General features: G+C 46.4%; 1 long non-coding RNA gene across 1 annotated transcript; it reads right to left on the bottom strand.

The window, feature by feature from the left end:
• Positions 1-1983: 1983 nt before the first annotated feature.
• Positions 1984-24314, bottom strand: LOC138667464 (uncharacterized). The gene is made up of 3 exons (XR_011318771.1): positions 24120-24314; positions 4570-4775; positions 1984-3033 (listed from the first exon to the last, which is right to left on the bottom strand). It is a non-coding gene; the product is annotated as an uncharacterized lncRNA (long non-coding RNA).
• Between the last annotated feature and the right edge of the window lie 915 nt (positions 24315-25229).

Below are 25229 nucleotides of genomic sequence, written 5' to 3'. Positions count from 1 at the left end.
GAGTATGTAATCTATGTTATATGTACTGTATGTCTATATGTATGTATTGTATGTAATGTATGAATGTATTGTATGTAGTATGTATGTATTATGTATGTTGTATGTATGTACTATGTATGTAGTATGTATGTACTATGTTGTATGTATGTAGTATGTATGAAGTATGTATGAAGTATGTATGTTGTATGTATGTTGTATGTATGTATGTTGTATGTATGTATATAGTATGCTGTATGTATGTTGTATGTATGTATGTTGTATGCATATATATATGTAATATATAGTATGTTGTATGTATGTTGTATGTATGTGGTATGTTGTATGTATGTATGTAGCATATAGTATGTTGTATGTATGTTGTATGTATGTGGTATGTTGTATGTATGTTGTATGTATGTTGTATGTATGTTGTATGTTATATATATGTATGTAGTATGTATATAGTATGTTGTATGGTTGTATGTTGTATGCATGTATGTATGTAGTATGTATGTAGTATGTATGTAGTATGTATGTTTGTGGTTTTTTTTTACATTCAACACATTAGCCGGATGATGGAACTACTACTGTCCCATCATTGGCTAATGTGTCAGTCACTGCCATTGTAGCAGGCATAGCCCAATGGGACTTGTAGTCCCATCGGATGATGCCTGCACACAAACACAAAGACCCCCGGCAGGCCGCACAGACCCTCGAGAGGCCCATACAGACCCTCGGCAGGCCACACAGACCCCCGGCAGGCCATACAGACCCCCGAGAGGCCCGTACAGACCCCTTGCAGGCCCGCACAGACCCCTGGCAGCACGCAAAGACATCCGAGAGGCCTGTACAGACCCCCGGCTGGCTCGCACAGACCCCCCACGATCCCACACAGACACGCAGTCTCCGCCCACGCACCGCCCACACTCTTCCCCTTCCGGAACAGGATGTACAAGGACAGAAAGGGCTTATTTTCATTCCGATATTTGTGCCCCATTCACTTGCATTGGTTTCCGGTATCGGTATCGGCGATATCCAATATTTTGTGGATATTGACTGATCCAATCCGATCCCGATATTTCCCAATATCGGACAGTATCGCTCAATACTAGTGGTGACGTGTTTCTATTATACTTTTCCTCTGATTTTTCCTCTCCTGATTTTGGCTTACAGATACTGATATAAAATACTGATCAAATACTGAATGCTTGAACGTGGTCTAAGAGTGTCATCTTGATTTACTATTGGTAAATATTTTAAAACAATGTTTTATCTGATTTGATTGTAAATGCTTTGGAGTAGAAAAAGTTACTGATGTCCTGGACCAGGTTCAATTGCAAGCTTTCGAGACTATTCAGGTCTGTCTATGCCTTCTTTGCTTCTATGCCTGATGAAGAGACCTGAGTAGTCTTGAAAGCGTGCAATTTGTTACCATCTTTTCAGTTAGCCATTAAAAGGCATCAACCACTGAGGACTCTCAAATCTTAATATTTTTGTAGGGTATATTCATTGTTATTGATGTACTTGATGAAATTGGGGATATTAGATGTATTTCCTGACCATAGCATTAGGAGGTCATCTACATAACGTCCATACCATTGTATATTATTAGGCCATAAAAAGGATAACAAGTGAAGGTGAAAATCTAGACGCTATCAGGGCACCTTCTATCTGCAGAAAAAACTGGGAATCAAACATGAAATAATTGTGTTCCAATAAATACTGTAAACTGATGAGTATTCTGGAAAATTGCCACTCCGATCAAACTCCAATTAAACTCTGATCAGAATAATTCTCTTGGATCTTATAATGTAAAAATAGAAATTAAAATATGAAGCTAAAAAAAGTTGTTGGAAAGATTGAAAGTTGTATTCATGCAGAAGTTCAATAAAACTTTTAATAAATCCAATAAATATGAATAATTTAATGCATTCATAACAATGTAATAGAACATCATTAAATATTCAATAAATAATAAATACACCAAAAATAATAAACAGAGAAAAATCTAATAATAATAACAACGTAAAAATAAAGAGCTGACGTTGGGTCAATTCATTTTGCTTTTTATCCCCCTTCAAAATGAAAGAATCCCATTACAAAGTATGGTAGAGGAAGAGTTTACCAAGCAAAAAATCCCCGGTTTCTAAAAAGGTTAATGGCAGCCGCAGACATTCCTTACAATCCGTTCACTTCTTCTAGATACATTTTTTTTTCAAATACATAAAACGTATAGATCCTGACATATCACAGACCGGGAAAAAAAAGTCATAAAGCAAAGAAAAAAATAATGAAATGAAGCAAATGTCTGGCAGGCGCGCAGTTAAGCGTTAGCATTCGGACAATCTGCACTGGAGATTAACATTGTTCGGGGCTTTTCTGGCTCCAGCTCTGTTTTAAGTTAATAATTCTTCCACTTACGGTGATGTATCGATCCCCAGCGAGACGCCGCATGGGCCAACCCAGGTGCAGCAGTAACAGCCGATGTGAATAGAAACATTTCCTTTAGACAAACTATCCCACAGGGCTTATAAATAGAAAATGGACGTTACAATGTAAAGCCAGGCGGCGATGGGGCCGGATGCTGAGCGGCAGCCGAAACATTCAACTCTGAAAAATGCCCCCCTCCTCCCAGTCACGAGCCACAAATAGATGAAATGAGGAGCAGTAGATCAGTGTTTGCAGTCATTATCTTTACCTCAGCCGCACTTTGTATCGGTGACAGCGAGAAAAAGGGACAGTGGAGACTAAAGTGCCCGGCGCAGTTTATCAGCGGGAATCTAATATGTTCCATAAGTAGGCAAGTGAAAATCAATATTTCATTACCAAATTGTTAGTCGGGATGAAGAAGAATGTCCGCAGCCTTTTTACCGATCGTGAGGACAGATGGGGTGAGAGGAGACGGCTGGATCAGTGATGGAAGGACTTGTAGGGGAATTATCCAGGTGACAAAAAGTCACAGATCCTTCACCGGGGACTCGATGAATTACAAGGTGTCAAGAAGAAGAAGAAGGAAGGTTCCTTATAGATAGAAGTCCTTGAATCATCCGCTTCCTAGGAAAAATGAACGACTATTAATATGGCTCCATTACTTCTTCCATTGAAATTCTGGAAAGGCCAAGTTATATCCTTGTAAAATAATGTAATGGTGACTATATAGGATGCCACCCAGGAGTAGATTAACATGAGACTTGTGGACCCCAAAACAAAATCGCTAACAGGTTCATTACAAAATCGCTAACAAATCCAATACAAAATGGCTAACAAGTCCAATACAAAATCGCTAACAGGTCCAATACAAAATAGCTAACAGGTCCAATACAAAATAGCTAACAGGTCCAATACAAAATCGCTAACAGGTCCAATACAAAATCACTAACAGGTCCAATACAAAATGGCTAACAGGTCCAATACAAAATCGCTAACAGGTCCAATACAAAATCGCTAACAAGTCCAATACAAAATCGCCAACAGGTCCAATACAAAATCGCTAACAGGTCCAATACAAAATGGCTAACAGGTCCAATACAAAATCGCTAACAAGTCCAATACAAAATCGCTAACAGGTCCAATACAAAATCGCTAACAGGTCCAATACAAAATGGCTAACAGGTTCAATACAAAATCGCTAACAGGTCCAATACAAAATGGCTAACAGGTCCTATACAAAATCGCTAACAGGTCCAATACAAAATGGCTAACAGGTCCAATACAAAATGGCTAACAGGTCCAATACAAAATGGCTAACAGGTCCAATACAAAATGGCTAACAGGTCCAATACAAAATGGCTAACAGGTCCAATACAAAATCGCTAACAGGTCCAATACAAAATCGCTAACAGGTCCAATACAAAATGGCTAACAAGTCCAATACAAAATCGCTAACAGGCCCAATACAAAATTGCTAACAGGTTCATGCGTCAATAATAGTATTCATCTTCCCATATGGTCATTTGAGCCTCCCCAGGTGTAATCCGGGGCTGCAGCCCCAGCAGCTGGTATACAATGACTCAATCCTAGGGCTCGTTCACACTAGCGTATTTTGAGCCCAAGGGCTGTCAGTGAAAAAACTGGGGCCAATGTTACTCAAAGGGGCAGAGCAGGTGATTAATTTTTTCACTGACTGTGCGCTAGATTCTTTCATAAATCGGATGAGACTCGCCCATTCAAGCCAGTGGATGCACAAAAAATCTGATGACGTACGGAGTCACAGTATAACATCTGATTATTATGAATACATTGCAATTCTGTAACAGAAGAAATGATAAAGTCTTGTACAATATTAATAGCTGCTGGTGTAAAAAACGGATTGTACGCGGAAGATAAGTGAGAAATCATCGCACTTTTCTGGATGAAACTGAACAATTTTTTATTCGCTTGAGTAAACCTGACTCTATAGTTACTTTCTTTACAGAACTTCTATCGAATGCAAAAGAGCACCACCATTGTTCAAAGACCGTGTCTGCCATTGCAACTCTTTTGAATGTGAATTAATAGGAATTACCTGCACTACAAGGCACAGCCTATGAAATAAGATGGCGCTGTTCGTTTATTTAAAAAAATAAAAATCATCCTTCAGCACCTACTCACAAGCGACTGTTCATTTGATGCACATTCTCCAATTTTTCTATGCTGTTCTCAATACAAATAACGTTATAGTGACCCTCCACCATGGGACTGAAGAGTGACGTTACATTTCTCATCCACTGCACTCCCCATGCCAGTGCGGCGACCATCTTGGAAGCAGAAGGAACAGAATGCCGATCTTCTCAGTCGCACTGTAAGTAAAGATTGCACTAAAAAGACAAAAACAGAAAGTGAAACAGAAATGTAATCAAATGATTTATTATTACAAATTTTTTTATCAATAATTTCACCCTAAAATCTCTTCAATAAGGAGAACTTCAGCCAAAAAAGAAAAGTTGTTTGATCCTACCCTAACAGGAGACGTGCTACCTGATGGGATGACTGGAAAATTCCTTTAGAGGGAATCTGTCAGTAGGTTTTGCCATGGAGCAGTATGATGGCGAGACAGATACCCTGATTCCAGCGATGTATCACTTATTAGGCTGTGTGTTGTAGTTTCCATGAAATCACTGTTTAATTAGCAGGAAATTATCATTAGGGGACTAGGTGTATAGTGCCATGATCCATCCTACTCTGTGTAACCCCGCCCCCAACACTGATTGACTAATTTCTGCCTATGCACAGAGTACACAGAAAGCTGCCAATCAGTGGTATGTGCAGGGTAATACAGAGCTCAGCATTCCGAGAACTGTTAGATCTGCAGCAGATAAAGCAGTGATTTCATAAAAACTGTAGCAAGCAGCCCAGAAAGTGATACATCACTGGAATCAGAGACTCCTCCCCAACATTATGCTGATTTCAGATTACGTTGCAAAAATATGATGACAGATTCCCTTTAACCCCTTTCTGACATTAGACGTACTATCCCGTCGAGGTGGGCCCGTATGCCCACCGATGGGATAGTATGTCATAGCGAGCGGCCGCGCTCACGGGGGGAGCGCGGCCGGGTGTCAGCTGTCTATCACAGCTCACATCCGGCACTATGTGCCAGGAGAGGTCACGGACCGCCCCCAGCACATTAACCCCATGATCGCAGTGTTCCGGCGGTATAAGGAAGCATCGCGCAGGGAGGGGGCTCCCTGTGGGCTTCCCAGAGACCCTCGGAGCCACGCGATGTGATCGCATTGCTCCGAGGGTCTCCTACCTTCTTCTCCCTGCAGGCCCCGGATCCAAAATGGCCGCAGGGCTGCATCCGGGCCCTGCAGGGAGGTGGCTTTACAGCGCCTGCTCAGAGCAGACGCCGGGAAGCCTCCCTGCTGTGCACGTCAGATCGCTGATCTGACACAGTGCACAGCAAGTGTCAGATCAGCGATCTGTCACTTTACTGTGATGTCCCCCCCTGGGGCAAAGTAAAAAAGTTAAAAAAAAATATTTCCATGTGTAAAAAAAAAAACAACTAAATAAATAAAAAAAAATACATATATTGTTCCAATAAATACATTCATTTATCTAAATAAAAAAAACAATAAAAGTACACATATTTAGTATCGCCACATCCGTAACGACCCCACCTATAAAACTGGCCCACTAGTTAACCCCTTCAGTGAATACCATAAAAAAAAATTTTTTAAAAACGAGGCAAAAAAGCAACGCTTTATTATCATACTGGCGAACAAAAAGTGGAATAACACGCGATCAAAAAGGCAGATATAAATAACCATGGTACCGCTGAAAATGTCATCTTGTCCCGCAAAAAAGGAGCTGCCATACAGCATCATCAGTGAAAAAATAAAAAAGTTATAGTCCTTGGAATAAAGCGATGCAAAAATAATTATTTTTTCTATAGAATAGTTTTTATCGTATAAAAACACCAAACATAAAAAAGATATAAATGAGGTATCGCTGTAATCGTACTGACCCGAAGAATAAAACTTCTTTATCCATTTTACCAAACACGGAATGGTATAAACGCCCCCCCAAAAGAAATTCATGAATAGCTGGTTTTTGGTCATACTGCCTCACAAAAATCGGAATAAAAAGTGATCAAAAAATGTCACGTGCCCGAAAATGTTACCAATAAAAACGTAAGCTCGTCCCGCAAAAAACAAGACCGCACATGACTCTGTGGACCAAAATATGGAAAAATTATAGCTCTCAAATTGTGGTAACGCAAAAAAATTTTTTTTGCAATAGAAAGAGTCTTTTAGTGTGTGACAGCTGCCAATCATAAAAATACACTAAAAAACCCGCTATAAAAGTAAATCAAACCCCCCCTTCATCACCCCCTTAGTTAGGGAAAAATAATAAAATTTAAAAAATGTATTTATTTCCATTTTCCCATTAGGGTTAGGGCTTGGGTTAGGTCTAGGGTTAGGGCTATGGTTAGGGTTAGGGTTGGGGCTAGGGTTGGGGCTAGGGTTGGGGCTAGGGTTAGGGTTGGGGCCAGGGTTAGGGTTTGGATTACATTTACGGTTGGGATTAGGGTTAGGGGAGTGTCAGGTTTAGGGGTGTGGTTAGGGTTATGGTTGGGATTAGGGGTGTGTTGGAGTTAGGGGTGTGGTTAGGGTTGGGGTTAGGGGTGTGGTTACTGTTTAGGCACATCAGGGCTCTCCAAACGCGACATGGCGTCCGATCTAAATTCCAGCCAATTCTGCGCTGAAAAAGTAAAACAGTGCTCCATCTCTTCCGAGCTCTCCCGTTCGCCCAAACAGGGGTTTACTCCAACATATGGGGTATCAGCGTACTCAGGACAAATTGGACAACAAATTCTTGGGTCCAATTTCTCTTGTTACCTTTGGGAAATTAAAAATTTGGGGGGCTAAAAAACGTTTTTGTGGGACAAAACAACTTTATAAACACAACACATCTAGATAAGTTCCTTGGGGGGTCTAGGTCCCAATATGGGGTCACTTTTGGGGGGTTTCTACTGTTTAGGTACATCAGGGGCTCTGCAAATGCAACGTGAAGCCTGCAGACCAATCCATCTAAGTCTGCATTCCAATTGGCGCTCCTTCCCTTCCGAGCTCTGCCATGCGCCCAAACGGTGGTTCCCCCCATACATGGGGTATCAGCGTACTCAGGACAAATTGGACAATAACTTTTGGGGACCAATTTCTCCTGTTACCCTTGGGAAAATACAAAACTGGGTGTTAAAGATAATTTTTGTGGAAAAAGATGATTTTTTAATTTCACGGCTCTGCTTTATTAACTTTAGTGAAACACTTGGGGGTTCAAAGTTCTCACAACACATCTAGATAAGTTCCTTGGGGGGTCTAGTTTCCAATATGGGGTCACTTATGGGGGGTTTCTACTGTTTAGGTAGATCAGGGTCTCTGCAAATGCAACGTGACGCCTGCAGACCAATCCATCTAAGTCTGCATTCCAAACGCGCTCCTTCCCTTCCGCGCTCTGCCATGCGCCCAAACGATGGTTCCCCCTTTCATATATGGGGTATCAGTGTACTCAGGACAAATTGAACAGCAACTTTTGGGGACCAATTTCTCCTGTTATCCTTGGGAAAATACAAAACTGGGTGTTAAAGGTAATTTTTGTGGAAACAAATGATTTTTTATTTTTACGGCTCTGCGTTATTAACTGTAGTGAAACACTTGGGGGTTCAAAGCTCTCATAACACATCTAGATGAGTTCCTTAGGGGTCTACTTTCCAAAATGGTGTCACTTGTGGGGTTTTTCTACTGTTTACGTACATTAGGGGCTCTGAAAATGCAACGTGACGCCTGCAGACCAATCCATCTAAGTCTGTATTCTAAATGGCTCTCCTTCCCTTCCGAGCTCTGCCATGTGCCCAAACGGTGGTTACTCCCCACATATGGGGTATCAGCGTACTCAGGACAAATTGTACAACAAGTTTTGGGGTCCAATTTCTCCTGTTACCCTTGGGAAAATACAAAACTGGGGCTAAAAAAATTTTTTTGTGGAAAAAAAAGGATTTTTTATTTTCACGGCTCTGCGTTATAACATGTAGTGAAACACTTGGGGGTTCAAAGCTCTCACAGCATAGCTAGATAAGATCCTTAGGGGGTCTACTTTTGAAAATGGTGTCACTTGTGGGGGGTTTCAATGATTAGGCACATCAGGGGCTCTCCAAACGCAACATGGCGTACCATCTCAATTCCAGCCAATTTTGCATTGAAAGTCAAACGGCACTCCTTCCCTTCCAAGCTCTGCCATGAACCCAAGCAGTGGTTTACCCCCACATATGGGGTATCAGTGTACTCAGGACAAATTGCACAACAACTTTTGGGGTACAATTTCTTCTGGTACTCTTGGGAAAATAAAAAATTGGGGGCGAAAAATTCATTTTTGTGAAAAAATATTTTTTATTTTTACGGCTCTACATTATAAACTTCTGTGAAGCACTTGTTGGGTCAAAGTGCTCACCACACATCTAGATTAGTTCCTTAGGGGGTCTACTTTTCAAAATGGTGTCACTTGTGGGGGATTTCAATGTTTAGCACATCAGGGGCTTCCCAACGCAACATGGCGTCCCATCTCAATTCCAGCCAATTTTGCATTGAAAAGTAGAACGGCGCTCCTTCCCTTCCGAGCTCTGCCATGCACCCAAACAGTGGTTTACCCCCACATATGGGGTATCAGCGTACTCAGGACAAATTGCACAACAATGTTTGGCGTACAATTTTTTCTGGTAACCTTTGGAAAATAAAAAATTGGGGGCAAAAAGTTCATTTTTGTGAAAAAATATTATTTTTTATTTTTACGGCTCTACATTATAAACTTCTGTGAAGCACTTGGTGGCTCAAAGTGCTCACCACATATCTAGATAAGTTCCTTAGGGTGCTACTTTCCAAAATGGTGTCATTCGTGGGGGTTTCAATGTTTGGGCACATTAGTGCCTCTTCAAATGCAACATGGCGTCCCATCTGAATTCCAGCCAAGTTTGCATTGAAAAGTCAAATGGCGCTCCTTCCCTTCCGAGCTTTGCCATGCGCCCAAACAGTGGTTTACCCCACATATAGGGTATCCGGGTACTCAGGACATATTGTGCAACAACTTTTGGGGTCCATTTTCTCCTGTTACCCTTGGTAAAATAAAACAAATTGGAGGCAAAGTAAATTTTTTGTGAAAAAAAATTAAATGTTCATTTTTTTTATACATTCCAAAAATTGATGTGAAACACCTGAAGGGTTAATAAACTTCTTGAATGTGGTTTTGGGCACGTTGAGGGGTGCAGTTTTTAGAATGGTGTCACACTTGGGTATTTTCTATCATATAGATCCCTCAAAATGACTTAAAATGTGACATGGTCCCTAAAAGAAAAATGGTGATGTAAAAATGAGAAATTGCTGGTCAAATTTTAACCCTTACAACTCCCTAACAAAAAAAAATTTTGTTTCCAAAATTAAGGACGTGACAAAAGACCACAGGCGCTGGCTGATTTCAAAACAGTGCTGAGGAGGTGGCGCCCGGCCACAGTGGTCAGAAATGTAAAAATTGGCCCGGTCATTAACGTGCAAACCACCCCTGGGGGAAAAAGGGGTTAAGATGTTTGTCAAGTTCTGGAATTTTCCTACTTGTCTGTATTTTTTTTAAGAAAACCTCACTGATTCTAACACCATGATATAACTTCTTATTTCCAGTGAAACAATGTAACAAACTTTTAAATGTATAGAAAAATGCAAGCTACGAGGGCACCGCTATTAAAGGGATCAAACTTTCACATACTTAATGATTAACCATTTAAGACAAAAATAAAAAGAAGTATATGAAGTGTGAAAGGGATCTCCATTAGTACGAATGAAAGATGCAAGTACAATTGGTGACAAGGAGCCGGCGTGCTGCACCTTCTGTGAGCTCTGAGATAGGCCGACTCACAGGAATTACTTGGTATTCTTGGAGTGACCGTTTATGGACACATCTGGTACTTTTCTGCTGCAGATTTATCTGCATTGAACTTGCCAATAGATGGCGATTTTGCAACAAATTCGCTGTTGACAAATACATGGGGAAAATATGCCACAAGTGACCTTAACCCATAGTGCAGCAGGAGTAGCGTAGGCCAAGACAGTATTTAGCCTTTGAATATAAAACTCTGGAGTATAATACAGGATGTAACTCAGGATCAGTACAGGATCAGTAATGTATATACATAGTGACTGCACCAGCAGAATAGTGAGTGCAGCTCTGGAGCATAATACCGGATGTAACTCAGGATCGGTACAGGATAAGTAATGTAATGTATATACACAGTGACTGCACCAGCAGAATAGTGAGTGCAGCTCTGGAGCATAATACCGGATGTAACTCAGGATCGGTACAGGATAAGTAATGTAATGTATGTACACAGTGACTGCACCAGCAGAATAGTGAGTTCAGCTCTGGAGTATAATACAGGATGTAACTCAGGATCAGCACAGGATAAGTAATGTAATGTATGTACACAGTGACTGCACCAGCAGAAAAGTGAGTGCAGCTCTGGGGTATAATACAGGATGTAACTCAGGATCAGTACAGGATCAGTAATGTATTTACACAGTGACTGCACCAGCAGAATAGTGAGTGCAGCTCTGGGGTATAATACAGGATGTAACTCAGGATCAGTAGAGGATAAGTAATGTAATGTATGTACACAGTGACTCCACCAGCAGAATAGTGAGTGCAGCTCTGGAGTATAATACAGGATGTAACTCAGGATCAGTAGAGGATAAGTAATGTAATGTATGTACACAGTGACTCCACCAGCAGAATAGTGAGTGCAGCTCTGGGGTATAATACAGGATGTAACTCAGGATCAGTAGAGGATAAGTAATGTAATGTATGTACACAGTGACTCCACCAGCAGAATAGTGAGTTCAGCTCTGGAGTGTAATACAGGATGTAACTCAGGATCAGTACAGGATCAGTAATGTATATACACAGTGACTGCACCAGCAGAATAGTGAGTGCAGCTCTGGAGTATAATACAGTATGTAACTCAGGATCAGTACAGGATCAGTAATGTATGTACACAGTGACTGCACCAGCAGAATAGTGAGTGCAGCTCTGGAGCATAATACAGGATGTAACTCAGGATCAGTACAGGATCAGTAATGTAATGTATGTACACAGTGACTCCACCAGCAGAATAGTGAGTGCAGCTCTGGAGTATAATACAGGATGTAACTCAGGATCAGTAATGTAATGTATGTACACAGTGACTCCACCAGCAGAATAGAGAGTGCAGCTCTGGGGTATAATACAGGATGTAACTCAGGATCAGTACAGGATCAGTAATGTATGTACATAGTGACTGCACCAGCAGAATAGTGAGTGCAGCTCTGGAGCATAATACAGGATGTAACTCAGGATCAGTGCAGGATAAGTAATGTAATGTATGTACACAGTGCCTCCACCAGCAGAATAGTGAGTGCAGCTCTGGGGTGTCATACAGGAAGAGGCGGAGCCTGTTTGCCGTGTGCTCTGTGTGCTGCCTAGAGAGAGCTCCTGGGAAGGGAGGTAAAGTTTTCCATCCAGGACTTTTTGGAAAGAAGGCTCATTTTGGGACTGGCCTCCGGGGCTGGGCCCCCGGCTCCCACCTCCCGGTCCAAGCCGGCGGGGGGTGGGAGGACTCCAACTCCGGCTAGGGCCACAAGATCTGGCCAAGGATCCAACATGAAGACCCGGAGGACCCCTGAGGCCGCGGCGGCTCCTTCCCCCGGAGGTAGGCCGAGTACGATCAGGGGTGCTGCAGCGGTGCCTCTTGGTTGGGGCACCAAGGCGGCTAGAGAATCTGCCCTGGTCTATGGTTCCCGTGTCCATGCGCACCTCTGCGAGTATGAGGACGCCTCAAGGAAGCTAAAATCCCTCTGGGGGGAGTTGAGGGTAGCTAAGGAGAGGTCTGACAGGGCCTCCGGCAATAAGAAGGCCGAGCTATCCGCCGCGGTCAAGAAGATCAAGAAATCCATACAAGACCTGGAAAGCCAGAGATGTAAGATCCTGGATGGCAGCGGGCCCTTCCGTGAAAAGCTGGAGAACGATGACCGGTTCAGAGCCATGGCCGGTGGGGCTCTGGAGGGGTCACGGAACTCCGGCCAGGTGGTGGAGGAGGAGGTGGTGGAGGAGGATGATGAGGAAGAGGAATGTGAGGAGGAGGTCGTGCCCTACCCACCGCCTGGTGGCCTGGTAAGAGATCTCCAGGCGTCGCATAGCGGGATAGCCCCTGAGCAGGTGGCTCTCCCGTCAGATTCTGGCCCTTCAGGGGACAGCGGGAGCGAGGGGGAGGATGAGGATGGTGGGAGTAGTAGCAGTGAGGGGGGCTGCCTCGTCATGCAGCAGATCCGGCAGATCGAGTCCCCGATCCGTTTTAACCAGCTGAGGTTCGGGGATGAGATCTGCGAGGACGAGGCAACCAGGAGGGGGATGAAGAGAAAGGCTAAGAAGAGGAATAAGCAGAAAACATCTACTGTGCAGAAATTCGTGTATGTCCCCCTCTCTGGGGCCCCCCGGTCCCGCTGTGCGGCACCCGCTACCCACCCCGGCTCGGCCTCTGTTGTGGGTCCGCAGCGAGGGAGCGGGTAGATTACAGGCCATGACACGCAGGGCGCTGCCTCTGTTTGTGGTAACGGAGGGGGTAGTGATGTGTCTGATATGGAGCATGATGTGGAGGGTGGCCCAGTGGTGGGCAGGAGAGTGACAGCCGGGACCGCATCTCCGGCGGTGAGCGCTGAGGTGTCTGGGTCCCCCACTTACGGATCCGTTAAAGCTGGATCGCTTCTGGAGACCCAGGCACCTAGTAAAGTAAAGGGTAAGGGGCCTGCGGCTACGGCTGAACAGGCTCATAAAAAGAAAATGGTGGAAGCTCCCCTGGCGGGGTCTGCGGTGAAGTCGGGGTCTCCTGCATTGGGGGCACCGCCGCTGGTGGATGCTGAGGGGGAGTGGCCTAGCCTGGGGCCATCCGCTGGAGTTGCTGTGGCCATGCTGTTTGTGGCCCAGGGTGTGGTGGTGGGGGGTGCTGTGCCTCGGGGGACTGGTACCGCTGGGGGGATTCCTGGGGGTGGATCCAGCTCTGGGTCGGCTCTGGGGGTCCCGCTGCGGCCGGTCTCAGGGGGCGTGGCCTCCTAGGCACCCGCTGCCCATGTAGGAGCAGCTTTGGATAGCTGTGCTGTGCAGCTGGGGGCGTGGCTTCCAAAGCAAAAGAAAAAAAAATGGTCTTAGCTGCGGTCAGCAATGGTGCAGGAACTGCAGCTGCAGCAGATAGCAGCAAGGGTGCCTGCCTGGCGGGGTCCCCTGTGTCGGGGGGCTTACCTGCGGTGGGGGCTCTGGCCACAAGGCAGGATGGAGCTGGAGGCGGGTCTGCTCCTGACTTCCTACCTGCCAGTGAGGGAGGAAGCTCTGTGCCTGCTGTGGTGGAAAGTCAGACAGTGCTGCTTAAAACCAATGGCAGCAGGACTCTTAAAGGGACAGCAGCACTGTGTGTTCCAAACCCCCGAGCAGGGAAGATGCCACCAGTAGGTGACGGTAGCAGTGGGAAAACAAAACCTGGAAATACCCAAAAGGTGAGGCAAAATAGTACTGACCCCAGTGTGCATGTGAGTGAGAGTGCGGTGACTGATGGAGTGGATGAGGAGGGTGCGGGTATGGAAGTGTCTGTGGTTGAGGATGCGAGTGGCAGTGCGTCTGAGGTGGCAAGTGTGAATATCGTGGCAAGTGTGAGTACGGTGTCTGATGGTAGTGGGAGAAGGGGGGAGGGGGCCGGTCCATCTGCCCCCCCGGCCACAGGTCCTCTGAGTTATTCGGGGGTGGTGGTTGGAGCCTCGGGGTCTAATCAAGAGGTTTCCTCGCCTCTGGACCTCAGGGATAGCATCTTGTGGCGCTGTTTCCTGGAGGCCCTCAAAAAGGGAGAACGGACGATCGAAGTAGAGGGAAGAGTGGTGGACTTGGCCTTTTGGCTGGATAGACATGGCCTGGCTGCCTTCCAAGATAAAAGGGAAGGGGAAACGGTTTGGTCCCTCCCGACAGCCGGGCAGGGGGTGGCCAGGCGGAATGTGGTCCGTCTTCGGTGGAGGGGCAGTGAAGCGTGCCCGCCAAGGGCGAGGGTTGTGGAGCTCCTTCTGAAGATGGACTTCAGGGCAACGGACATCTTTGCCCTGATTCATCCGTTTGGCACCTCCTTCTTCGATGTCAGTTTTGTTCGGCCGGAGGGCTTGGAGCTTTTCTGGTCGAATTTTGAACTGGCAAAGGGGGAGCCCGGCTGGCGAGACTTTGCCGTGCAGGCGGTGTCTCGTCAAAGTAGTGTAAAGAGGGTGACCGTTCTGACAAGTAACGAGTCACTCTCTGGGGTCGACATAATGACGTGGCTTTCCCGTTATGGGGAAGTCACCGAGGTCCCTAAGAAAAATAGGGACGAGTTTGGCATTTGGTCAGGGGGCTGGACCTTCATGGTAAAGTTGAAGGTTTCAGGAGGTACGGTCACCCACATCCCCTCCTCAGCATTTCTGGGGAGGGACAGAATCCAGATCTTCTACCAGGGGCAACCGAAGGTCTGCCACAGGTGCGGTGATCCCCGCCACTTCAGCGCAGGCTGCAAGGTGCAGAAATGTGCCTTGTGTGGCGGGGTAGGCCATCTTGCCGCAGCCTGTGGTGACATTAGGTGTCACCTGTGTGGTGACCTAGGTCACCCGTATAGCCGCTGCCCCCGTTCCTTTTCCAGCACCATCTCTGGCCCGGCAGGAGGGAGCCCCGGGGGGGTCCCTGGTGGTGCAGCTTCTGCTGGGGCTGAGGGTGGAGGCTTGAGGGGAGCTGAGGGGTCAGTGAGGAAAGGCGAGGCTGGTACATCTGCCCACCAGTGGCAACAGGTGAGGCGCCGTAAGGGCAGGGGGCAGGATAAGCCTCAGGCAACTGGGGTGATGACTGCCCCCAGCCTGGACGCGGCAGCCGAAGCCTCTGAGGCCCTGGGGGAGAAGGCGGTGAGCGAGGAGATCCGGAGGATGGAGAGGGAGGAGTTGGCTGCTTCTGATAACTCTTCCCAGTATGAAAGTCTGGATGAAGAGGTGGTGGAGCAGCCTAAAAAAACGGGTGACAATCGTACTGGTAAGAGTCGGAAGAAGAAGAACAAGGCTAAAAAATCTAAGCCCCCCCCCTGGCCACTGGGGTGCCTACGGAAGGGCTCACCGACTCCCCTCTGATCCCCCTCTCCAATCGGTTCCAAGCCCTCGATGACTCTGCTGTGTCGGAGGTCGGGGGTGAAGGGCCGGACGCAACATCTGGGGTGCCTTCGGGGAATGGTGAGGTCTGTCCTCCGGGGGATTCACACTCCTCTGGGGGGGGGACTACCTCGGGGTCCAGGGGCGAGGAATCTATTTCTGGGAAGCCCAGTACTGTAAAGGAGGATATGGACACCTCGGTGTCCTTAAAGAGGAGGGGTGAGTCGGGCTCCTCCTCAGAGGGGAAGAGGAAATCAGGGGGTACGGTTAAAAAACAGGCCATCTAACTCAATCACCCATGATGGCGGAACCTACCCCGTTGACTCTGGCGTCAATTAATGTCGCCAGCATAAAGTCAGATACGGCTAGATTTACGGCCTTTGATTTTTTTCACCCGGGTTGAAGCTGATATTTTATTTTTGCAGGAGACCAGACTAACGGACCTGGGGTCCATCTACAAAGCAAAGAGGGAATGGAGGAGTGGGCCCTCATACTGGTCTCTTGCGGCCGAGCCGTATAGCGGGGTAGCGGTCCTTTTTAAGAACGCGGAGGTGGAATGCAGACGGGTGATTGAGATAGAAATGGGGAGATGTTTGGTCCTTGACGTCTTCATGAGGGGACAGGAGCTTCGGCTCATCAATATCTATGGCCCGCAATCTAAGTGGGACCGTAAAGGTACCGTCACACTTAGCGACGCTGCAGCGATACCGACAACGATCCGGATCGCTGCAGCGTCGCTGTTTGGTCGCTGGAGAGCTGTCACACAGACAGCTCTCCAGCGACCAACGATCCCGAGGTTCCCGGTAACCAGGGTAAACATCGGGTAACTAAGCGCAGGGCCGCGCTTAGTAACCCGATGTTTACCCTGGTTACCAGCGTAAAAAAACAAACAGTACATACTTACATTCAGCTGTCTGTCCCTTGCCGTCTGGTTCCTGCACTGACTGCTGGCCGTAAAGTGAAAGTGAAAGCACAGCACAGCGGTGAGTCACACAGCGGTGACTCACCGCTGTGGCTGTGCTCTGCTTTCACTTTACGGCCAGCAGTCAGTGCAGGAACCAGACGGCAAGGGACAGACAGCTGAATGTAAGTATGTACTGTTTGTTTTTTTACGCTGGTAACCAGGGTAAACATCGGGTTACTAAGCGCGGCCCTGCGCTTAGTTACCCGATGTTTACCCTGGTTACCAGTGAAGACATCGCTGAATCGGTGTCACACACGCCGATTCAGCGATGTCTACGGGGAGTCCAGCGACGAAATAAAGTTCTGGACTTTCTTCCCCGACCAGCGACATCACAGCAGGGGCCTGATCGCTGCTGCCTGTCACACTGGACGATATCGCTAGCGAGGACGCTGCAACGTCACGGATCACTAGCGATATCGTCTAGTGTGACGGTACCTTAAATGTCTCTTCCTGAGGATCAAGCCCTATCTTTTTACAAGCCGGCAGGTGGTCTTCGGTGGGGATTTTAATACTGTAACCAGACTCCGTGATAGGGGAGGCCCCGGAGACTGGCTGGCTTATGATAGCGTAGCCTTGAATAGCATAGTAAGTGAAGCTCGCCTGGTGGATGTCCACATCCGGCACACCCCAGGTCACGGGGGTTTCACCTTTTTTAGGGGAAGCTGTAGGTCTAGGATAGATAGGTTTTTTTTTAAAGGAGGAAGCCGTCTCTTCTGCAGTGTCCGCTGTTGAGGTGGAGTTCTCCGATCACTGTTTCATTTTCTTTACTTTGAATGTTACAGAGACCCCCCGCATGGGGAGAGGCCTATGGAAGCTGAATTCGTCCCTTCTGGAAGAGGCGGAAGTAAGACAGTCCTTTGAGGAATTTCTTCAGAGCCAGGTACCTCTCTTGGGTCTTTGTAGCAGTAAGTCTGAGTGGTGGGAGATCTTCAAAAGAAGGGTCGCGGGGTTCTTCCGTCAGCTCTCAAGCCTCAGGGGCCTGAACAGGTACCGCCTGTATCGGGAGCTGGGGAGGAAACTCGAGCAGCTCGTCTCGACTGGAGGGGACCGAGAGGAAATCTCCAGGGTGAAGACCTTGCTCAAGGGGTGCCAGTATGATAGGCACACATCCTTGGTTTTTGAGAGGGATTTCGGGAGGTACCGCTCGCCCGACCCTTACAGAAACTGCAGGTTGTCAGTGAATTGTAAGATGGTGAGAGGACTGATTGACAGTACGGGGTCCCTGAACAGATCCAAATCGGGGATTCTGGAGGTGGTCAGATCCTTCTACTTGCACCTCTTGGGGAGGAGGGATCCTGATCGAGATGAGATGTCAGCTTTCCTGACTGAAACCATCCCTGAGCCAGGGGATGACCCCTCTCTTCATGTTTTGACAGAAGCAATCAGGGAAGAGGAAGTGAGACGGGCGATTGATGGGCTCCGGCCCAAAAAGTCGCCCGGTCCGGATGGCTTAACATCCGAGTTCTACAAGACTTTTAGGGACTCTTTGGTCCCCCTCTTGACTGAGATGTTTAATGAGTGTCTCTCCTCGGACATTCTGCCCAGTTCAATGAGGAAGTCAGCCCTGATTATCCTGTCAAAGGGTAAAGACTCGTCCCGTATTGAGAATTGGCGTCCCATAGCGCTTCTCAATATGGACCGAAAGGTTTTGGCAAAGGTGCTTTTTAATCGGTTGGTGCAGTTTGCGCCCCGGCTCATTTCGGGGGCCCAACACTGCTCTGTTCCAGGCCGCAGTACATTTAGTGCTGTGCTCGGTGTCCGGGAGGCAGTGGAGCAGGGCAGGGCGGGTCACTGGAAGGGGTACTTGCTGTCCTTAGATCAGGCGAAGGCCTTTGACCGGGTTAACCATGAGTACCTCTGGTCCGTCCTTCTGAGATATGGTCTGCCTGGGAGGTTTGTTGATTGGTTGAGAGTTTTATACAATGGGGCAGAGACTTTTCCGCTCGTGAACGGTTGGGTCGGACACCCTTTTGAGGTGAGGTCTGGTGTCCGCCAGGGCTGTCCTCTGAGCCCACTGTTATACGTGTTTGCGATCGACCCCCTTTTAAGGAGGGTGGAGCGTGGACCGTTGGTGGGAGTCAGGATGGACCAGGCGGATCCTGAGGCCGCCTTGAGGGTAGTGGCGTACGCTGACGATGTTTCCCTTTTTGTATCCTCGAGAGAGGAAGCAGATTGGGTGATGTCTGAGGTTGAACGCTACTCGGTGGCATCCGGATCCATGATCAACCGGGACAAGTGTGAGAGTCTCTGGCTGGGAGGGGGAGATCCAAGTTTTGATCTCCCGGACACCCTTCCAGGGCCTCAGGCCACAGCAAAAATATTAGGCATCAGTTTCGGCCCGGGGGACTATCCCCAGCAAAACTGGGAGGGCAGACTTAAGATTGCCGCTCAGAAGGTGAATCAGTGGAAGGGTTGGTCTTTGACCCTAAGGGAAAGGGTTAGTCTTGCCAAGGGCTATTTGCTTCCTTTGCTAATATATCTGGGCAGCGTCTGCATCTTGCCAGAGCCTCTTTGGACACGGGTTTACAGCCTGTTTTTCCAATTATTATGGGGAAATAGGCTGAACCTAATCAAGAGGGAGGTCACGTACCGCACGAGGAGACTAGGAGGGTTGGGTATGGTCAACCCAGTGGTGTTTCTAGTAAACACCTTTCTTAAGGCAAACATCGCCAACCTCTGGTTAGAGAGGGCTCCTCTGTGGGTATTCTCCTGTAGGGGGTGGTTTCGGCCTTTCTTCCAGGAATGGGAGACAGGAGGGCAGGTGAAGGACCTTCGTACACCTCATGGGCATCTTCCGGCTTATACTACCCCAGTTCTGAAGGTGATTCGTCGGTGGGGTCTGGGAGTGTGGGAGATCAGGACCATGTTGAGAAGGTTTCTTGACAATAGGGTCCTGTTGACCCACTTTCAGAAGCCCCTGGCGCTCAGGGATTGCCCAAGCTGGGATCTGGAGGTGGGGCTCGGGTTATTGAACTCTAAGAGGATCCCCTTGAAGTTTTGGGACTTGGCTTGGCGCTGCTTCCATGGGAAGCTGTATGTGAGGGACAACCTGAAGTGCAGACGCTCTGATGACCGGGATTGTCCCCGCGAGGAGTGTGGCGGCATGCTTGAAAGCATGGAGCATTTCCTGCTTCGGTGTCCCTTTAATACAGAGGTCTATAGCAGGGTGGGTGCTTCCATTGGCTGGCCCAGGCTGGCAGGCCTTTCCTATGCGGAGTGGGCCTATGGGGCATTCAGGTCCCTTGGTGGCCGAGATCGGGGCACTGTTTTCTTAGTTAGTTTAGTAACTAGGTTCCACACGTGGAATGCACGGTGTCTAGTGTCTACTCAGCGGAAAGTCCTCCCCAGGGAAGAGGTGATTAGGAACATCCTGGGTGACCTGGCAAAAGTGCGCGTGCTGGAGTTTGAGAGGCTGGGTGCAGGGAGGGCCTCTCTTCTATGGAGGGGTTTCTCCTTTAATGTGCCCTAGGGAGAGTTAGGTTCTGTGTGCCTATGATAGGGTTGAGTTTTATCCTTTTATCTTTATTTTGTAGGGTCAGATAGATGTGTAGGGACAGGGAGGGACAGATAGGGACAGTCTTTAGGGACAGGTAGTTAGTATTAGGTTGGTAGTGAGGGTCAGTGAGGGACAGATAGGGGCAGGTAGGGAGAGATTGGTAGGGCTATAGGGACAGGATTTTCTCTTTTGTGTTGTTAGGGAGGGTCAGGGTGATGTGCGGTAGATTAGGGTGAGAGCCTCTGGTCTCCAGTTCCTGGTGGTGGGCTGTAACCCTCACTTACAGATTTTTGTTTTGTAATTGGTAACCTGGGTATAGGGCTTGCAAGCATTGAACTTGGGCCTGTTCTTTGGTCATGGTTAAGGTGTGTAGTGGTTATTATTATTATGTTATTATTGATATGTTATTATAAGGTTGTATATATATGTTACATGTGTACTATGATGCGTGTAGGGGGATTTAGTTTAGGTGGGGGGGCGGGTTTCTTGGGGGGTGGGGGAATGGGTTTTGGAGAATGGACGTCCGGCGGGATGCCAAGAAGAGGAAAAAAAAGGCCATAAACTTTTATGGACCTTGCTGTATAGGAAAGGCCACAAACTTTGGTGGGACCTGGTGTGATAGGCCGCAAACTCTCGTGGGACCTGGTGTGATAGGCCACAAACTTTCGTGGGACCTTTGGGGGAATGGTGGTGGTATAGTTTAGGAGAGGAAAAAATAATAATAAAAAAAATTATAAAAAAATATATAAAATAAAAAAATATATAAAAATATATGATTAAGTTTCGGCCAGGTGGCCTATTTACTTTGTTTAGGGCAGTTGGCCGACTTGTTTATTTTTCTAGGGATGAATGCGTGGGTATGTGTGTATGAGGGGGAAAAAGGATATAGGTTGAGGTCTCTTCCCTTGCTGGGGGTATTAATGAAATGGAGGAACATTTTGTTTGTATAAATCTGCTGGACATTGGACTTTTTGGGGATTGTAAATAATTTGTTTTGTTATTGAGTTTGTCTGTAAGCTTTGCCTGTAAGTTTTGTTTTGTACTTTTATAATAAAAAGAGATACAGTATGTAACTCAGGATCAGTACAGGATAAGTAATGTAATGTATGTACACAGTGACTCCACCAGCAGAATAGAGAGTGCAGCTCTGGGGTATAATACAGGATGTAACTCAGGATCAGTACAGGATAAGTAATGTAATGTATGTACACAGTGACTGCACCAGCAGAATAGTGAGTGCAGCTCTGGAGTATAATACAGGATGTAACTCAGGATCAGTACAGGATAAGTAATGTAATGTATGTACACAGTGATTCCACCAGCAGAATAGTGAGTGCAGCTCTGGAGTATAATACAGTATGTAACTCAGGATCAGTACAGGATAAGTAATGTAATGTATGTACACAGTGACTCCACCAGCAGAATAGTGAGTGCAGCTCTGGAGTATAATACAAGATGTAACTCAGGATCAGTAATGTAATGTATGTACACAGTGACTGCACCAGCAGAATAGTGCGTGCAGCTCTGGAGTATAATACAGGATGTAACTCAGGATCAGTACAGGATAAGTCATGTAATGTATGTACACAGTGACTCCACCAGCAGAATAGTGAGTGCAGCTCTGGAGTATAATACAGGATGTAACTCAGGATCAGTACAGGATAAGTAATGTATGTACACAGTGACTGCACCAGCAGAATAGTGAGTGCAGCTCTGGAGTATAATACAGGATGTAACTCAGGATCAGTACAGGATAAGTAATGTAATGTATTTATACAGAATTCAGAGTTATGTTCTTCTTATTACTTTGGTGTAGTCTATATTTTTCTGAGAGAATTCATCACCAATACACAGAGTGGACCTGAGATGTAATATGGATGTCTCGGCTGCCAGGTCATGTCAGCAGCTTGTGACGACTTAGTATGAGTATTAAACAATCATAATAGGGGGGGTTTACGAGCCATGTTTAATAATATTCCTCATCGCACACAGCCCATGAGTCACGTCTGCGTCTTGTAACACTGAATTCTCGGTGCCGCGAGTCTGTCATTAGTTTGGCTCAGATGCACGGATATAAGGCAGATGTGAGTCCATATTATGGGGAAAGCTTTCTTCTCGCTCTCTCCTTCCACTGTGTGTGGAAAGACTGGCACCCACAGAACCTTTAATTAGGTCTAATGAAAAAGCACCGGATGAAAACTTTCCTTTATGAAATAATATAGCAGGGAAATCCGCCACCGCGACTTATTTCTATGTGTTTAGTAAAATCTGTCAGAATTCGGAAGGTTGGGAAAAGTTTCAATGAACCATAAAAGGGATTTATACCAGTGAGCGCATGAGTACGGTCGAACAGCCTCCCTCCATCTTACGGGGGGTCGACCGATGTAACGTTTTCCAGACTAAGCAACGACTTGTGAGGTCAGATGGTTTCATCTTAAGCTCAGGAAAGGGGTACATACTTTATATTTCCACAAGATTTATTCTCTTATATTGTCATGTAGCGTATGCACCATGATCTGCAATCTGCTCAGATCTTGATCTCATCCCAATAGGTGTCAGATATAAAGTAATAGAATGTTTGTCTAAATTCTTTATCATTTTAGAAGCCCAGTTTGGTAACTTGGCTCGTAATTCCATTATGATTAACTAATATTCATGCTAAGTCATCACACGCTGCTGACATGACCTGGCAGCCGAGACAGCCAATTTATATATCTTGGGGTTGAGAAGAAAATGACTCTGAATTTTGTACAAATACATCACTTATCCTCTACTGATCCTGAGTTACATCCTATATTATACCCCAGAGCTGCACTCACTATTCTGCTGGTGCAGTCACTGTGTACATACATTACATTACTTATCCTCTACTGATCCTGAGTTACATCCTGTATTATACCCCAGAGCTGCACTCACTATTCTGCTGGTGCAGTCACTGTGTACATACATTACATTACTTATCCTGTACTGATCCTGAGTTACATCCTGTATTATACTCCAGAGCTGCACTCACTATTCTGCTGGTGCAGTCACTGTGTACATACATTACATTACTTATCCTGTACTGATCCTGAGTTACATCTTGTATTATACTCCAGAGCTGCACTCACTATTCTGCTGGTGCAGTCACTGTGTACATACATTACATTACTTATCCTGTACTGATCCTGAGTTACATCCTGTATTATACTCCAGAGCTGCACTCACTATTCTGCTGGTGCAGTCACTGTGTGCATACATTACATTACTTATCCTGTACTGATCCTGAGTTCCATCCTGTATTATCCTCCAGAGCTGCACTCACTATTCTGCTGGTGCAGTCACTGTGTACATACATTACATTACTTATCCTGTACTGATCCTGGGTTACATCCTGTATTATACTCCACAGCTGCACTCACTATTCTACTGGTGGAGTCACTGTGTACATACTGTACATTACATTACTTATCCTGTACTGATCCTGAGTTACATCCTGTATTATACTCCAGAGCTGCACTCACTATTCTGCTGGTGGAGTCACTGTGTACATACATTACATTACTTATCCTGTAATGATCCTGAGTTACATCCTATATTATACTTCAGAGCTGCACTCAGTATTCTGCTGGTGCAGTCACTGTGTACATACATTACATTATTTATCCTGTACTTATTCTGAGTTATACATCCTGTATTATACTCCATAGTTGCACTCACTATTCTCACTAAACCTGGCTCCCTCTTATGACTCTTCACAACACATCACATTTCACTTTGTGGAGAAAACTCATATAGTTTGTGCCTACACATACCCTCTGTACTAGTAATGAAGAAAAAATGTTTTTAATAGATCTGGCTAAAAAATACATAAATGTATCCATCCCCTAAAATGTCATTAATATATATAAAACCTGCAGATTGGAGTCCACTTAATTCAATGCAGATTTTTCTTAATCCAGCTATTCCTGCACATCAATAAACTCCAGATGGGAAATATTGCGGGTTTTTTTACCTTATTTTTAAGGCGATGTTGGAGTCCAAAGTGAGGTTGCTTAAATCCTCCTTGCGTCCCCCTTGGTTCATATAATGGTCGAAATGTAGAAAACACAACAGCAGCTCAGGAACCAGATATCTTCAGGAGCGCTGTCTCGGTCGGTGACAAACACTCCTGCGGCACCCCAGGGTCCTGGTCGTCGCAGTGGTATCGCTTTCCTCTCGGGGAGAGTGATGCTATGTTTGGAGGCAATGAAGGAGAACTGTTTGTCAGGTAACACAATGCATGCAACATGTTCACACTCCAGACCAGAAGGGGGAGCTCTAAGCCTGTTTAAGGTGAACTCCCCTATGAGAACATCCTGATCTGGAGGGAAAAGGTTCAGTTCCTGTCAGAAAGACAGAGGGAAAGGAAGCAGAGGAGCCCTGCGGCCTGAAGTGCTGCAGCTCCTAGGAAAAAGACAGATAGAAAGCAGAACATATTGCAGAAAGCGTGAAGGAATGCAAAGCAAAGGAGTGGATATCAGAAGGAGAACAGCCCTACACAGGCTGCCTCCTTCTGAGGCGCAGGATCCCGGTAGCCGGAACACCGAGGGAGCAACGATCCTTTATGCCTTGCTTCAGAGACTGGCAGGACAGCTAATTTCATGTTACCTGTCCGCCCCTACACCCAGGAAGCAAGGTGGCACTCCTTAGAGGCTGGGGCATGATAAAGTCCCTGTAAAACGCCTCAAGCCACCGATCATACGGGTTGGTCCTAACCATCTGGGGGACAGAAAGATACATACTGTAACATCTGTAACATCTTCAACAGTTGTGAGGACCTTATGAGAAGCTTAGCAGTAAGGTACTACAACACCACGGCACTAGAGGAAGGCTACTGATTTCTACCTGGATAAGGGAACTCTGAATTGCCTCCAAACCGGCCGGACTCTGCCTGCCCTGTGGTCTGTGCTCTGGACTGTGGATGCTGAAACCTTCAGTAAAAGGTAAAGAGACTGCAATCTTGTGTCCTCGTTCTTCACTGCGCCTCTCACCAGCCACCATCTACACACTGGGAAGCCCTGGGGACACACTTCACCTGTGGGAAGGTATACTGTTGTGAGTTCCGTTCTGGAGCTCCCTCCTG

The sequence above is a fragment of the Ranitomeya imitator genome, chromosome 2 (assembly GCF_032444005.1).
Source record: "Ranitomeya imitator isolate aRanImi1 chromosome 2, aRanImi1.pri, whole genome shotgun sequence".
Classification (NCBI taxonomy): domain Eukaryota; kingdom Metazoa; phylum Chordata; class Amphibia; order Anura; family Dendrobatidae; genus Ranitomeya; species Ranitomeya imitator.
This window is presented reverse-complemented; position numbering and strand designations above follow the sequence as displayed.